This window comes from Balaenoptera acutorostrata, chromosome 3 (assembly GCF_949987535.1).
Source record: "Balaenoptera acutorostrata chromosome 3, mBalAcu1.1, whole genome shotgun sequence".
Taxonomy (NCBI): domain Eukaryota; kingdom Metazoa; phylum Chordata; class Mammalia; order Artiodactyla; family Balaenopteridae; genus Balaenoptera; species Balaenoptera acutorostrata.
The window spans coordinates 113,934,683-113,949,748 of record NC_080066.1 but is presented as its reverse complement, the minus strand read 5'-3'; the positions used below and the strand labels follow the sequence as shown (position 1 = coordinate 113,949,748).

At 36.0% G+C, this 15,066-nt stretch overlaps 1 protein-coding gene across 1 annotated transcript in view; it reads right to left on the bottom strand.

The window, feature by feature from the left end:
• Positions 1–15,066, bottom strand: part of NUBPL (NUBP iron-sulfur cluster assembly factor, mitochondrial) — a 260,487-nt gene that overhangs the window by 37,829 nt on the left and 207,592 nt on the right. The gene's annotated exons all lie outside the window — the stretch shown is intronic.

Genomic DNA, 15,066 nt, shown 5'->3' with positions numbered 1-15,066 from the left:
AGGGTCAGGAAGCAGGTAATAAGAAGAAATAGGGCTATAAGTAGAAATAGCCCTATACTTATAGGGCTATAAGTAGAGCTTATAATAGAGCTATAAGTTTAAGGAATTTCTGTTTATGCTTAAAGTAGTCTAACAATAAAAATAAGTCTATTTGGGGCATGGGGCAGATTATTTTCCTTTAGAAGGAGGGTCTATTCATTAGTCAAGTTTCAGAAACACTAGCTTTGGAATTCAAACAGAATCAGAAATCAAATTTTTATTCCATAGCTGACTACCGGTGTGACTAGGGTAATAACTTAATCTCTTTGAGATTCAGTTTCTTCATCTACAAAATGGCATAGTAATACTTAGGTCACAGGGTGCAATAATTTAATGAACTAATGTACATAAGATACTTGACATGATGCCACAGGGTAAACATTCAATAAATGGTAGCTGTGTCGGTAACACCATTTTTATTATCTTTATTATTGTTATTAATAAAAATGTCTTAGAAGTTGCTAGCAAGGTCATTTTCATATTTGCCATCAGGCAGCTCATCCTACTTTTCAATTTGTTCCATGGATCACTACATTCTTCTATTTTGATTTATTCTTCCGAAAAAAACAAAAACGAATTAACATTTCTCTTTTCCCTCTTTTAAAGATTGATGGAAATAACTTCTCTGCAAAAGTGTACTCAACTCTACTCTTCACAAACAATGTATTTCCATAACTTGCCAACTTGTAGATTCTGTTATCATATTCAGGCATTTGGAGGGGAACTAATTCCAGTTCTGCCCCCATCCACCTGTGTGACTAACCTTGGGCAAATAACTCAGAATCACTCAGGTCTCAGTTTCCTTAGCTGTAAAATTAATGCAAGGACAGACAGCCTTCAAGGTCTCAGCTAGCTCTCTGATTATGTGATTTAGCATTCTCTCTTAACTATAGTTTCCAAAACCACCCCTGTTCAACCTGACTGCCTCAGTAATCCTATTTAAGCAAGTGTGAAATACTACCTCCTCCAAAAATTATGGCCCCTCAATCTCAGAGCAATTCTCTTCACATGGAAACAAAACCTCCTTGGCTATTTCCTCCAAATTCTCTCATAACTATATACTAGTACGCAGGGAGTTTTCTACTGCTTTAGCCCTAAAAAGTACCTTTAGCTTTTATATAATATAAACATTTTTGTTTGAAACACCCTTTGTCCACTCTTTGTATTACCACTGCACAATATAGTTTCATGGATGGTTATGATTTTTCTCAATTTTTTATCAAACAAAAGTAATAACACAATGCTGTGCACAAAACAGGCACTTAACAAAGGATCAGGGCTTAAATAATTTTCCTATATTTTCAAATCATTCTAGACTACAACTGTATGAACTCTTAGTTCGTAACTCCTTGAACCAGGAGTCAAAAGCTCTGAATTCTGGTTTTGTTGACTATCCTAATGTACTACATAATCTTGAATAGCTCACTAAATCTAAATACATCTCAATTAACTCCTCTATAAAATGACCCTATTTCCATTGGTCCTATTTAATTTAAAGAGCTGTCTCATTTTTAAAAAAGAATGTAAAACTGTTACAAAAATGCTTGGTGACATTACTTTGATAGCTGTAAGACCCCAGAGAGAGGGATTAAAGTGACTTGGTTTCCTCTGTACTTAACCCTAACACAGTATCACAAATAAGCATCTATGCCACCTGAGTTTCTTTGTAATCTAAATAGCACCACTCACATTATCATAGTAACTTCTTGACAAGGACAACGATCATCTTCCATGTCCCATCAAATGCTCACAAAACATGTAAACATTCCATTGGAACTACCAGCCACATTTATAAAAGACTTCTGTAAGTTTTTTTTCCCTGAAATATATGTTCTTAGCTAATGACTAAGTCCTTAATCACAACGCAGTCAGTCTTTAGAATGCTCTTCTGAGAAAAAAATTTCTAGCCCTTGTTAAAAAATACAAAAACATAACTGGCTCATGCATAAATCACACCTCTTTTGCTATACCAAATTTTAGTACATCATACAAGTAACCATTTCAGACACCCCTAAAATGACCTCTGGAATTTATAAAGAAATAAAGCAAACAAAAGACAAACAAAACCTCCAGTAAAATTAATCATTAGCCAATCTGTGCATCACAACACATATTTTTAAATTTTAAAGGAATTATGTCGATTTTTTTCTTGTTAATATATCTCAACTTAAAACATGGTCTCCATATCTGATATTACAGTTTATCTCTATAGTTCTTGGCTTTCTACTCAATAAACTTTAATTTTTCTCAGGGACCCTGGAACATGAACCAACATGAACTAGCCTAGATTTTCCCCTTTATACCATCACTGATGATGTCACTTCAGTTTGTGATGGTTTGTTAGAAAACTTGTGCTCCCTCTACTGACCATAAGGAATGCTAATAGCAATAAAGAGAATGTTTAGTTTGCAATAAATGGAATTATTTTCTGGGGGTAAAAACACAGTATCATAAAACACCCATCTCAAGAATCCCATGGAGAATTTTCTATCCATTGTCTAGGGTAAATGTCTAAGTCCAAATAATTAAATAATATTGTTTAAATGTTATTTTCCAAGTTGTAATCTGTGTAAAGGCTTTTTATCAGCTGAGATTTACTGTAAGAGGTTAGTTGTCTATTGGATTCTGGCAAATATGTAAACATCCTAAAAAATAATTATTTTGCGTATTGTCTTAATTGCCAATTCTCTTGAGTATTGAGAGGAAAAAAACTGCATATCTGGATTTGGGTCAGAGTTCAGAGTAGTTAAGCATTTAAAACTGATTATTCCAGATGTTAGGCTGATAATAATTATACCAGTGTGGAATTACCCAATTATGCCATTCTAAGTCTCCAAGGCATAAATTGTATCTAATTCCCAGGCTTGATTGAGAACTTCAGGGCTGGAACCTAATAAAAATGTACAACAGAAACTGCCCATAATTATACCTGGATGAGTAATTCTATACAGTCCTTGAGCATGTCAGTGTAAAGTCAACTAAGACCTAAAAGAAGAAATCAACTGCTATTCTTAATGTTCACAGTGCTCTAATATTTACTGCTACTGATGCTCCTTGATTTATTTAAAGATACTCGCAGCAAAAGAAAATAATCATTTTCTGCTAGCTTAACATAAACACAATTGTTTACTGACTATAAAGGAGATTGGTATTTTTTAGCTCTCCCCTGTCATTCTCCTCTACAACTCCCAAACCTCCTGAATTATAAACATTATTTGCTTTAATATCAAGGAATGCCCACTAATATTAGTATCAGATTAACTAAAACATAATTAAAAAGGTAAAGTCACATCAAATGTACCCACAGACTGTGTTTCAACAGGGAATATAAGTAATTCTTTCATGAGTCACTGTTTTGGACTCTATGCTCCACTCTAGCAGAGGAGAGAGAGAATTGACTATAGTCACAAAGGGGATATGCTTTATTAATTTAAAGATCAATCATTATTTTGCTCACTTTAGGAATGAATTTTGTTACAGGAAATTATGTCAATTGCTGCCAAAAAGAATTATAAAACACAATAATTAGTGGAAAGCACAGTATTTCAAAGTCACTAGTGAGAGAGAGCACTTGCACTTTGGAACTTAATTAAGAATTCAAGTTTGTCAAAGGAATCTGGATGCGTATCTGCTGTTTAAGGATAAAGACTGGCTCTTCAATAATGGAGTCAACAGGCTTCCAATCACCTCCCCTTAATGATGCTAACAAAGAATTCACCAGGGGATCCAGACTACATTCACTGTGAACCACTGGGGACAGGTGAAGCTTCTAGAGATTCTAAAGAGCTTGGGCTGGAATCAAACAGTTCTCTTATGCTCACACTTCACTCTCTCTCTCTCTTTCATTCTCATCCTCCCCCACTTCTGATATTTCCAGTAAAGTTAAGATAAAATCCTGGCTTCTCTCCAGTCTTGAATCCATCATTATGTTGATCAGTAAACACCTAGGGGAGCCTACTTGTTGTACACGTATTTCTCTGCAACTCAGAGAACTCTTTTGCTCTTCTGTGAGCATCTGTTCATGTTGGGCTCTTAGATTTAATATTTTGTATTTCAAATTCTGTTAGATGCACATAAAGCTCAGCCGCCCATGCTCACAGTGAGCTACCACCAAAGGCTGTTTGTTTAATAATGAAACACATTCCTTTTTATACATATTCTTTCTCTAACATAAACTCCAGAGAGGAGAACTGCTATACCCTGATTACCTAAACTTTATTTAGCCAGGTGTATTTCAGGAAATAAAGGCTGAGACTTTACATGGAAAAGCTTTGCTCCATTTCCAAATACTGTCATACTTAAGACGTGAAGACATTCTTCAGAGCTACACATCAAACTCTGATCAAATTTCTAACATCAATGACAAAGTGCAAAAATTTTTAAATGATAGACTGTGGGACTTGTACTTTTTCTACATATAAATGTTTAATAGATGTAAAAGTAGTTTCGAATATGAATCTGACTACCCATTGGCCATTAACTATTCATTGAACTTCAAGATATTAAGGAATTTTAGCTGTCAGACATATTATGAAGAAAATGCCTAGAAATTCTTCAACGACAAAACTGAATGAACTATATCAGAAGCATCCCATCCAAACACAGCCTAGATAATCAAGGAATTCAAACATCAGATAAGCTGGTCTAGACAAAGTGATTCTGAAAGCTGACTATATAAGAATCATTTGGGAGTTTTAAAAATCCTGGGTCTTTCCATGTCATAGTTCAAAAGTTGTTAATTCTCCGGCTATTCCTTTGAACTGTTAACTAACATACTATAACTTCTACCTATAATATATGTTGACCCAAATACAAGAGCTCTGCTTCTTAAATTTAGATTGGAAACACTGTTGTTCATTAACCAATGGCATTATATCAATATCTGCTTTATAATTTGATTCCCAATCTAACAAGGACTGAAGTTTCAGACTGAGTACCAGGAGTGTCCTTAAAGATAAAACATTGGCCACTAATATGTATAAAATAGATAACTAATAAGAACCTGCTGTATAAAAATAAATAAATAAAATTGTATTAAGAAAAGGATAAAACATTGGAATACAATTCCTAGTCTTTAACCCTTGGCTACAATTTGTCTAACAACAAAACAAATTTATTTTGGAAAGAATTTTTATAATTTGATGGATAAAACAATAATTCTCTTCCACATCATGCGATTCTTTGCCAAATATCCATTAATTATAATCCTGCCCAACATTTGCATGGAAAGACACCTGGAAGAAGTCCAAAATTGACTGTCTCCTTTAAAGTTTCACACTACAAACTGAAAACATAATGAAGATTTACTATCTCTGAATACCAGGAAAAGCTATGACTTAAGTCTACCACCTATTAGGTACAAGCATGTTTCAAGCTTTACAATTTGAGGTAATTATAAGTTATAAAATGTAGGGGAAAAATAGCACAAAAATCCGAAGTAGCCAAAGATGGCCCATGGTCATTTACTTATTTAACGATGGCAACAGTAAGTTTCTGATTCTCCAAACCCCAGTAGGTTTTCATGTTATAAAAACTACTGTCCAAATTGGCAAAGAGTATTACTGTAAAAGAGATAATTGAGGCCAAGCAAACTGCTGTTGGTGGGGAAAATACTAGTGTGGACTTGTACACTTTTTCTCAAGAATCTATCATGAGTGAATAGGAGTTCAGTTAATGTGGCAAAAGGCCCACTGCCTTTCACAAGCAATAAATGCCTTTCACTTTAAATGATGACTGAAATATTAAGGTGGCTTAATTTAAAATTCCCACCCCATCTCATTTAAGTGAATGAGAGGCAGAAAAGCCTCTGGCTTTCCTTCTATCTGTAGAGTCCAGACAGGAAGAAAGGGCATCGCCTCATTTTCATAATGTAATGCCAGTCTGCTAGTGCAGCTTCTCTTGAGCCCATGGATATTTAGCATATTGTCTGACTACTCTCCCATATACAGTAGCTTCTCCCTCCCTATAGAAAAGAAATCAAGACAGGACCCACACTAGGACTACTTGGCTGTTTTCTCTGCCCTCCCCTGGAAGAAAAAGAGAGAGGACCAAGATGGGATCGTGTTGCTCCCCTTGCGAGTGCTCAGTCTTTGTCCCTTCTAAGAACCATTTCCAAAAGTTTTATTCCTGCATCAATCTTTACTTAATAAAGTGAAGGAGAACTTTTTTCATAACTCTACCCTATCAAAATAAACTCTTCTATCCATTACTCCCCACTGCAACAAAATATACTTACATCAGAGTTTATCTCCAATATAAATACTCATTTGATGACAGTAAAATTTTGCTTTCTGATAGCATGGATTTTCACTAATTTGACTGTACTACTGACATCTGTATTAGCTTCAAACTTTTAGAGGGCAGGAATCTTTGCTTTGTATTTCATCTATTGCAAGTCACTAATTCACAGTTACAATGAAGATCATGAAGAAAAAATAAACTTCTGGTTATTTTCCACCTGCTGTGCTCCACTTCCTTCCTCTCCACCTTCCCCAAGCTCTGCTTCATTCTCTGCCCTGATCAGTGCCCAGGTAGCTGACCTCTGTGGACTGTATCACCTGAGTTTCCTTACCCTCTGGCTGTCAATAAGGATCTGCCAGTAGGAGGTACCAGCGGGACATGAGGCTGTGGGAGGAGAAAGAGGCTCTAGTACTATTAGTACCACACACAACTGCTCCCTCCCTGCCTTGCAGGAGTTCTGCCCTTGGCTCTGTTCCTCTGTGGCCACAAATCCCAACAGGCAGCCCCTCCTCCATGGCTTCAGCAGTCGCCAGGTCCCACTGACACAGTTCACTCTCTGCCCCTTCAGGCAGAGAGACAGTAAAAATTCCTACTGTCACTAGTCTCTGGGTACTTCACCATCTCTTGTTGGTTTCCTTAATGCTGCCCACACCTCGGTAACTAGTCCCTTCATTAAACCCACTCTGTTAATTCCTTTAAAGATGTGTCATCTCTTTCCAGCCAGGACCCTGACTAATATAGTACCTTAATATGAATAACTTACTAAAACTCTCCAGTCTCTCAAAAAACAAAAATATGCTTCACAGATTTCATGAGGCATATACTCTTAATTCCAAGAGTTAAAGTCAAATTAAGATAGTCTTCAGATAGTCATACAGAGGATCTTGGTTGAAGCAAAGGAAGGAAGAAAAATATTTTAGGCAACATTTATTAGAATTCAAATACTAGCATAGTGCATATATTTTCAAAATTTCAAGGAACTTATAATGTTCCTCAAAGAAATATTAATCCTCTTCCATTATGGATGAGCAGTTAAGTGTTCAATAATTCCCAAGAGTTCATCACTATTCATTAAAAAAACAAAAACCTGGAAGTCAACAATGGAATCTACCCAATTCAATATACGGCACCAACTAATTTACAAGTGAAACAAACAACAAGCAAAAACTCAGCAAACTTCAAAAAAAAATTAAAAAAAAAAAAAAAGAAGTAAGAAAAATAACAAAACAAAACCAGCACTGATAACTCTGGCTTTTTCCCTCGGCAGGTTCAACAAGACAAGAGTAAATCCAAAGACTGTAACTGGTTATTTCCCACCCTCTATTCTGTCTCCTTTCCCTCTAGCAATTACTACAACTACAAGGTACTTGCAGTATGTAATGATTCAGTAGTCCACGTAAGCTCAAATTTAAATCATTAGCCACTAATACTACTGTCAACACATTTATCACTATTGTTGCTACACGATTTTAACACAAATAAGAGGATGATTTTTTTTTCTTTAAAGTTTCTTCTTATAATAAGCTTGTCATCTATCCCATGGAACAAAATCGAACACATACAAAGAGTTGCTAATTAGCATTCAGAAAGAAGGTCTTTTTGCTTGTACAGGTCTGCCTCCATGAATTTTGCAAAAGGATGTCTCTTTACAAGTATAAAACACTTAATTTCATTCTCAACATGGCTTGGAGAAATGCAAAGTTCATATAAAGGCTCTTTGTAATTCACAACATTTCACCATCCACCCCCCCCCCAAAAAAAACCTCTTTTAAAGTGTTCAAGTAGTTTCTAAAAAATACCATACATTTAGATGGAGCTTTTATATTCATTATCTCATTTGATCCTTATAAGTCTATGGGGTAGGCAGGTGTTCCACAGGTAAGGATAAAGAGAGAGGTACTTAACACCTTGCTAAATATCCCTGCAAGTAAATAAAAGAATTTCTTACTATTATCTTACAATGGAACAACGCTAGTGATTCTCACCAATAATTTAATACAGAGCCTGCATGTAACCAAATAACAACTGCCCACATGCACACTATTATCCCAGACACCAAAAAAAGTTAATACTAAAAGGTATCAACTAACCACAAGGATGTTATATATAGTACAAGAAAAAAGATAGCATAAAGAAATCTCTAAAATGAAAATATTTTTCTCTCAAAGGAAGAGGGAAATAAAATGTATGTTTTTAAAAATAAATGCTTTCTTTAACTTACACATAGAAAAAAAGCTCCTAGGTAAAAACAGTTGGGGTGGGAGAGATCACAGGAATGAGTTAGCAGGATGGTAAGAAAGATAACAGGGCACAGATCTGTTCACATAAACAGTGACAATTAGTCAACTAGCTTTGTCATTTATTCAATCAGTATTAATTGCATAAGCCATTGCCCAAGGTACTCTAAGAAATACTATGATAAATAGGAAAAAATTATTGCATTCAAGCAGCGTACCACCTAGTTGGGAAGATAATACCAACACAGATAAAACACTCATTCATTGATCAACATTCCCTGAGTGGTCACAGGAAGGCACTGAGTTTAGCATTGTGAGAAACACAAAGATGAATGAAACAGAGCCTTAGCCCTCCAGGGTGTAACAGTCTGGTAGAGAAGATAACACAGTTATGCAAGTTTTGAACAGAGAACATAAGAAGTGCTATAGGAACGGTCCAAATAAAATGCTACGTGAATTCTAAAGAGGGAGAAATGGTTCCTAAATGGGGGTTTGGGGAAAATGGTAAGTAGTAGGCATTCAGAATAAAGGGTATGCAGGATTGGGGTACCCACTGACTGGGGAGGAAAGACATTTTAAGTGAGGGTCAAACGTACGTTAAGTTAGAGATTCTGGAAAGTAAAGGAAGGAAAGAGGGGGCAGTGAGTATATAAGGTATTGGGGGAGTGATCCCATGGTATGTGAAAGCGTTTAGTGGGTAAGAAAGGGAAGTCAAATCACAGGGGGGCTCAAATGGGAGTCTAAAAAGCTTATGTGGTTTGTGGGATATGGGACATAAGAAAAAGTAGAACACAGCACATCTTAAAAGAGATCTAAAGTCAATGATAAGAGGAAAGGAAGATTAGGTTCATAAGTAGAGAAAAGATAATTCAATTAGGTCTAGAAAGGCAGACATGATTCTGACAGTCTGCTCCAGATTATATAAATTGATGAAAGCCATGGTTCAAGCCAGGCCAGTAACCCTTTGGTTGGTGCCCTTCCGTCTAAATCTTGGGAGGTGGCTCAATTCTGGTATCTACTTAGATATGTTAGTTGTAAAATGACATTGGCCTGAATAAAACCAAACCTCAGGAACTAAGCCTTTAGCAAACACACATATACAGAGACACAATCATCATATGCACCTGTCCCCACCAAATCCCCCTCACATCCTTTTTGGTAGGATACTTTCTTTGTTTGCTATTTTTTTCTAATTATAAAATTAAGACATATTGACTGTAGAAAATCTAGTCTTCTCATTGCCATTAATTTTAACATTGACATAATAAGCCATAGTATGACTGTATTAACACTGATAGCTACAATGCTATACTGAGAGCCAGTGTGCCTGGAAACCAGCCATATGCCCAAGACCAGTATGGTCAGCCCAAAGACAATATTGGTCTTCCCAAGAATCATTTGGGGCTCTCCTCCTAAAGCCCAAAGGAGACTGCTTCTAGACTGCCTCCAACCTTCCCAGGATGTATAAAGGGGCCCAAAGCAATCTCTCAGGAGTCAAAAACAAACAAGCAAAAACCGTGAATATAAGAGACACCAATCTAGACCATTGGCTGGATACTCACCATGTAGGGGTGCACAGGTTTAGGCATATTCATTGACAAATTTATTTTTATCAGAGATTGCCTAGATTAGAGTAATTATAACCTAAATAGGTTGAATGGACCGGAACTAAACTTAGAAAACCAATGAGTCAAATATTGTTGGGTTTTGTATTAGGGCAGCTTGATGTAGAGGTTAAGGGCATGAGCTTTAAACTCAATCAGAACTGATATGAACCTCAGTTATGACCCACTGTAACTGTGTGGTCTTGGGAAAGTTACTTAACCCTTCAAAGATTTAAGAAAATAGGGATAATATAACACCTGTGATCATTAAATAAAAAATGAATATATGGAAGACTGTCATTAAATGCCAGTTTATTAATAACAGCCAATCATCATGGTACCAATTTACACAGAAATTTATTGTCCTTAAAGAATGCATGCTTTCTCAGCAAAGGAAACCATAAACAAAATGAAAAGACAACCTATGGATTGGGAGAAAATATTTGCAACTGATATGGCCGACAGGGCTTAATTTCCACAATATACAAACAGCTCACACAACTCAAAAACAAAAAAAACAAACAACCCAATCAAAAAATGGGCAGAAGACCTAAACAGACATTTCTCCAAAGACATACAGATGGCCAACAGGCACATGAAAAGATGCTCAACATCGCTAATTATTAGAGAAATGTAAATCAAAACTATAATGAGTTACCACCTCACACTGATCAGAATGGCCACCACTAAAAAGTCTTCAAATAACAAATGCTGGAGAGGGTGTGGAGAAAAGGGAACCCTCCTACACTGTTGGTGGGAATGTAAGTTGGTGCAGCCACTATGGAAAACAGTATGGAGGCTCCTCAAAAACTAAAAACAGAGTTGCCATATGATCTAGCAATCCTACTCTTGGGCATATATCCAGACAAAACTATAATTCAAAGAACCATGCACCCCTATGTTCACGATAGCATTATTTACAATAACCAGGACATGGAAACAACCTCAATGTCAAATGACAGATGAATGGATAAAGAAGATGTGATGTATATATATACAATGGAATATTACTCAGCCATAAAAAGGAATGAAATAATACCACGTGCAGCACATGGATGGACCTAGAGATTATCATACTACGTGAAGTAAGTCAGAAAGAGAAAGCCAAATACAAATACTGTATGATATCACTTACATGTGGAATCTACATATGACACAAATGGACATACTTACAAAACAAAAACAGACTCGCAGACATGTGGTTGCCAAGGGGGAAGGAGGCAGGGGGAGGGACGGAGTGGGAGTTTGTGGTTAGCAGATGCAAACTACTACATATAGAAATGTTAAACAACAAGGTCCTACTGTATAGCACAGGGAACTATATTCAATATCCTGTGATAAACCATAATGGAAAAGAATGTGAAATAGAATGTATGTATATGTATTACTGAATCACTGCTGTACAGTAGAAATTAACACAACATTGTAAATCAACTATACTTCAATTTAAAAAAAAGAAAAACAAGAATGAGTGCTATCTACTTTTTAAATTATAAAAATATACACATTCATTATAGAAAATTTAGAAAATACTGATAAACAATAATTTTATTGTCATAGTCCAGATATAGCTAAGTTTATGTATTTTCAAAAACATCTTTAGTACCTGGCCCTATTGTTTTTTTTTTAATGAATCAGACTTGGGAAGTGAAATATACGTTAAGTTTCCATAACAGAATTATAGAACACTAGAAGTTTCATTTTCAGATATTCAGATTTCTTTCCCAAGAAAAGACAAAGCAAACTAGGTATAGTGCTATCTTCAATGTGCTACAATGAATCTCATTTATTCTTTAAGGTTCATCTCCATGATGTGTTTTACAATTCCCTTCAAACTCATGATCTCTTCTTCCTTTGATCCTCTATACCATAGGGTTTACATCTCTCATACAGCACTTCTCATACTCCACATTGTAGCTATCCATGTTTTTTTTCCTTACCTGCCACTCCCTCTCCCTGCCCTTCCCCTTGCTCTATCTCCTAGGGCTGGGACCTTTTTTTTTTTTTGGAGTATAGTTGATGTACAACATTATATATGTTACAGGTGTACAATATAGTGACTCATAATTTTTAAATGTTATGTTCCATTTATAGGTATTATAAAATATAATATCCTTGTAGCTTATTTTATATCTAATAGTATGTACCTCTAAATCCCCTACCCCTATACTGCCTCTCCCCCCCCTTCCCTCTCCCCACTAGTAACCACTAGTTTGTTCTTTGTATCTGTGAGTCTGTTTCTTTTTTGTTATATTCACTAGTTTGTTGTATTTTTTTGGATTCCACATAAAAGGGACATCATAGTATTTGTCTTTCTCTGTCTGACTTATTTCACTTAGGATAATACCCTCCAAATCCATCCATATTGTTGTGAATAGCAAATTTTCATTCTTTTTTACAGCTGGGTAGTATTCCATTGTGTGTGTGTGTGTGTGTGTGTGTGTGTGTTTTGTGTACATCTTCTTTATCCATTCATCTGTTGATGGGCATTTGGGTTGCTTACATATCTTGGCTTTTGTAAATAATGCTGCTATGAACATTGGGGTGGCATGTATCTTTTCGAATTAGTGTTTTTGTTTCTTTCAGATATATATATATATATATATATATATATATATATATATATATATATATATATATATATATATATATATATATATTCAGGAGTGGAATTACTGGGTCATATGGTAGTTCTATTTTTAGTTTTTTGAGAAATCTCCATAATGTTTTCCCCAGCAGCTGTACCAATTTACATTCCCACCAATAGTATACAAGGGTTTAGGGATGGGACTTTTAACTGGAGGACTGCAAACCTTCTGAAGTCATACATAAAAATAGTGTTTCTGTAGGTACAAATACATTTTCCTGGATGGAATCCATTTATATAACAAATACTCAAAAAAAGGTCCAAGAATCGAAAAAAGGTATGGAACGCTTGTCTAGGGCAGCAGTCCCCAACCTTTTTGGCACCAGGGACTGGTTTTGTGGAAGATAATTTTTCCACGGATGGGAGGGGGATGGTTCAGGCAGTAATGCGAGAGATGGTTCGGGTGGTAATGGCAGCAATGTGGAGCGATAGGGAGTGGCAGATGCTAGGGGAAAGACTTGTAATTTAATTATCCTTGGATTCTCTACAGCAGGGGTCCCAAAGCCCCAGGTGGTAGACTGGTACCAGTCTGCAGCCTGTTAGGAACCAGGCCACATAGCAGGAAGTAAGTGGCGAACAAGCGAGCAAAGCTTCATCTGCCGCTCCCCATCGCTCCCCATCACTCGCATTACTGCCTGAACCAACCGCCCCATCGCTCACATTACTGCCTGAACCATCCCCATCCCCTCCGACTGTGGAAAAATTGTCTGCCACGAAACCGATCCCTGGTGCCAAAAAGGTTGGGGACCGCTGCTCTACAGTGCTTAGCACCTACCTTCATATGGATAATATTTGCTGATTTACAACCTTAACATTGACTATACTTCAATAAAAACATAAAATGTAAAAAAGAGAAACAAAAACAAAAACTTGAAAAGAAGAAGAAACAGTAGCAAAAGCAGCAGCTACCTACTATGGAATATATTGCAAACTTTGAGTTGATGAGTTTTTCCCAAAGGAAGATTCTAAGAATGACAACAAAATAAAGTAAGCACTGGTTTCCTCATTAAAAAAATAAAATAAAATTTTATTAATAAATCATAAAATCAATGTTAGGTTTATGTTTAATGCAATCTTAAAAAATATGTTTTCCTCATGCTTCATTCTCTCATCTTATTATAAAAAATACTGTTTCTGAAAGGAGAATGGTGCTTACCAGGGGCCAGGGGGAGGAGGGAATTCAGAGTTATTGTTTACTGGGTAAAGAGACTCAGTTTGGGAAGATGAGAAAGTTCTGGAGAAAGATGGTGGTGATGCTTGCACAACAATGTGAATGTACATAATGCTACTGAACTGTTATGTATATTTTACCACAATTTTAAAAATGCTGCTTTTTATTCTCATCTAATATGAATCACCTATTAGAGGGTAGACTCTTCATCAGAGGTAAGAAACAAAGAAATATACTGCTTAAATTTTAGGATATAAGAAACAAAGCCTCAAAGGAAAAGTAAATATTAACCCCAATCTACACATTGTTGGTTTTAGAATATAAGCACAAATTAAAACAGGGTGATATAATAAAAAATCCTGTCCAAAGAGAGGGGCTGTTATCTCAGTAAACAAAGGAAAATTGCTAAGGGAAATCAGTTTATCGGTGTGAAGTAAATTAAACTTTTTCAAGGTACCAACTCACAACTCAGGGAATAACTGATAATTTAGCTCAATTTTACCAATAGTATCCACATAAATAAGAGTTTTGGAAAACTGCAAGATGCATTTCAAACTTCCAGGAGTACAATTTAGTCAATAAACATTTATAAACATTCTTTTTTTTTTTTTTTAACATTTTATTGGAGTATAATTGCTTTACATTGTTGTGTTACTTTCTGCTGTATAACAAAGTGAATCACCTATACGTATACATATATCCCCATATCCAATCCCTCTTGCGTCTCCCTCCTACTCTCCCTCCCTATCCCACCCCTCTAGGGGGTCACAAAGCACTGAGCTGATCTCCCTGTGCCATGTGGCTTCTTCCCACTAGCTATCTATTTTACATTTGGTAATGTATATATATCAATGCCATTCTCTCACTTCTTCCCTGCTTACCCTTGCCCCTCCCTGTGTCCTTAAGTCCATGCTCTATGTCTGTGTCTCTTTTCCTGTCCTGCCCCTAGGTTCTTCAGAACCATTTTTTTTTTTTTAGATTCCATATATATGTATTAGTATACAGTATTTGTTTTTCTCCTTCTGACTCACTTCACTCTGTATGACAGACTCTAGATCCATCCACCTCACTACAAATAACTCGATTTTGTTTCTTTTTATGGCCGAGTAATATTCCATTGTATATATG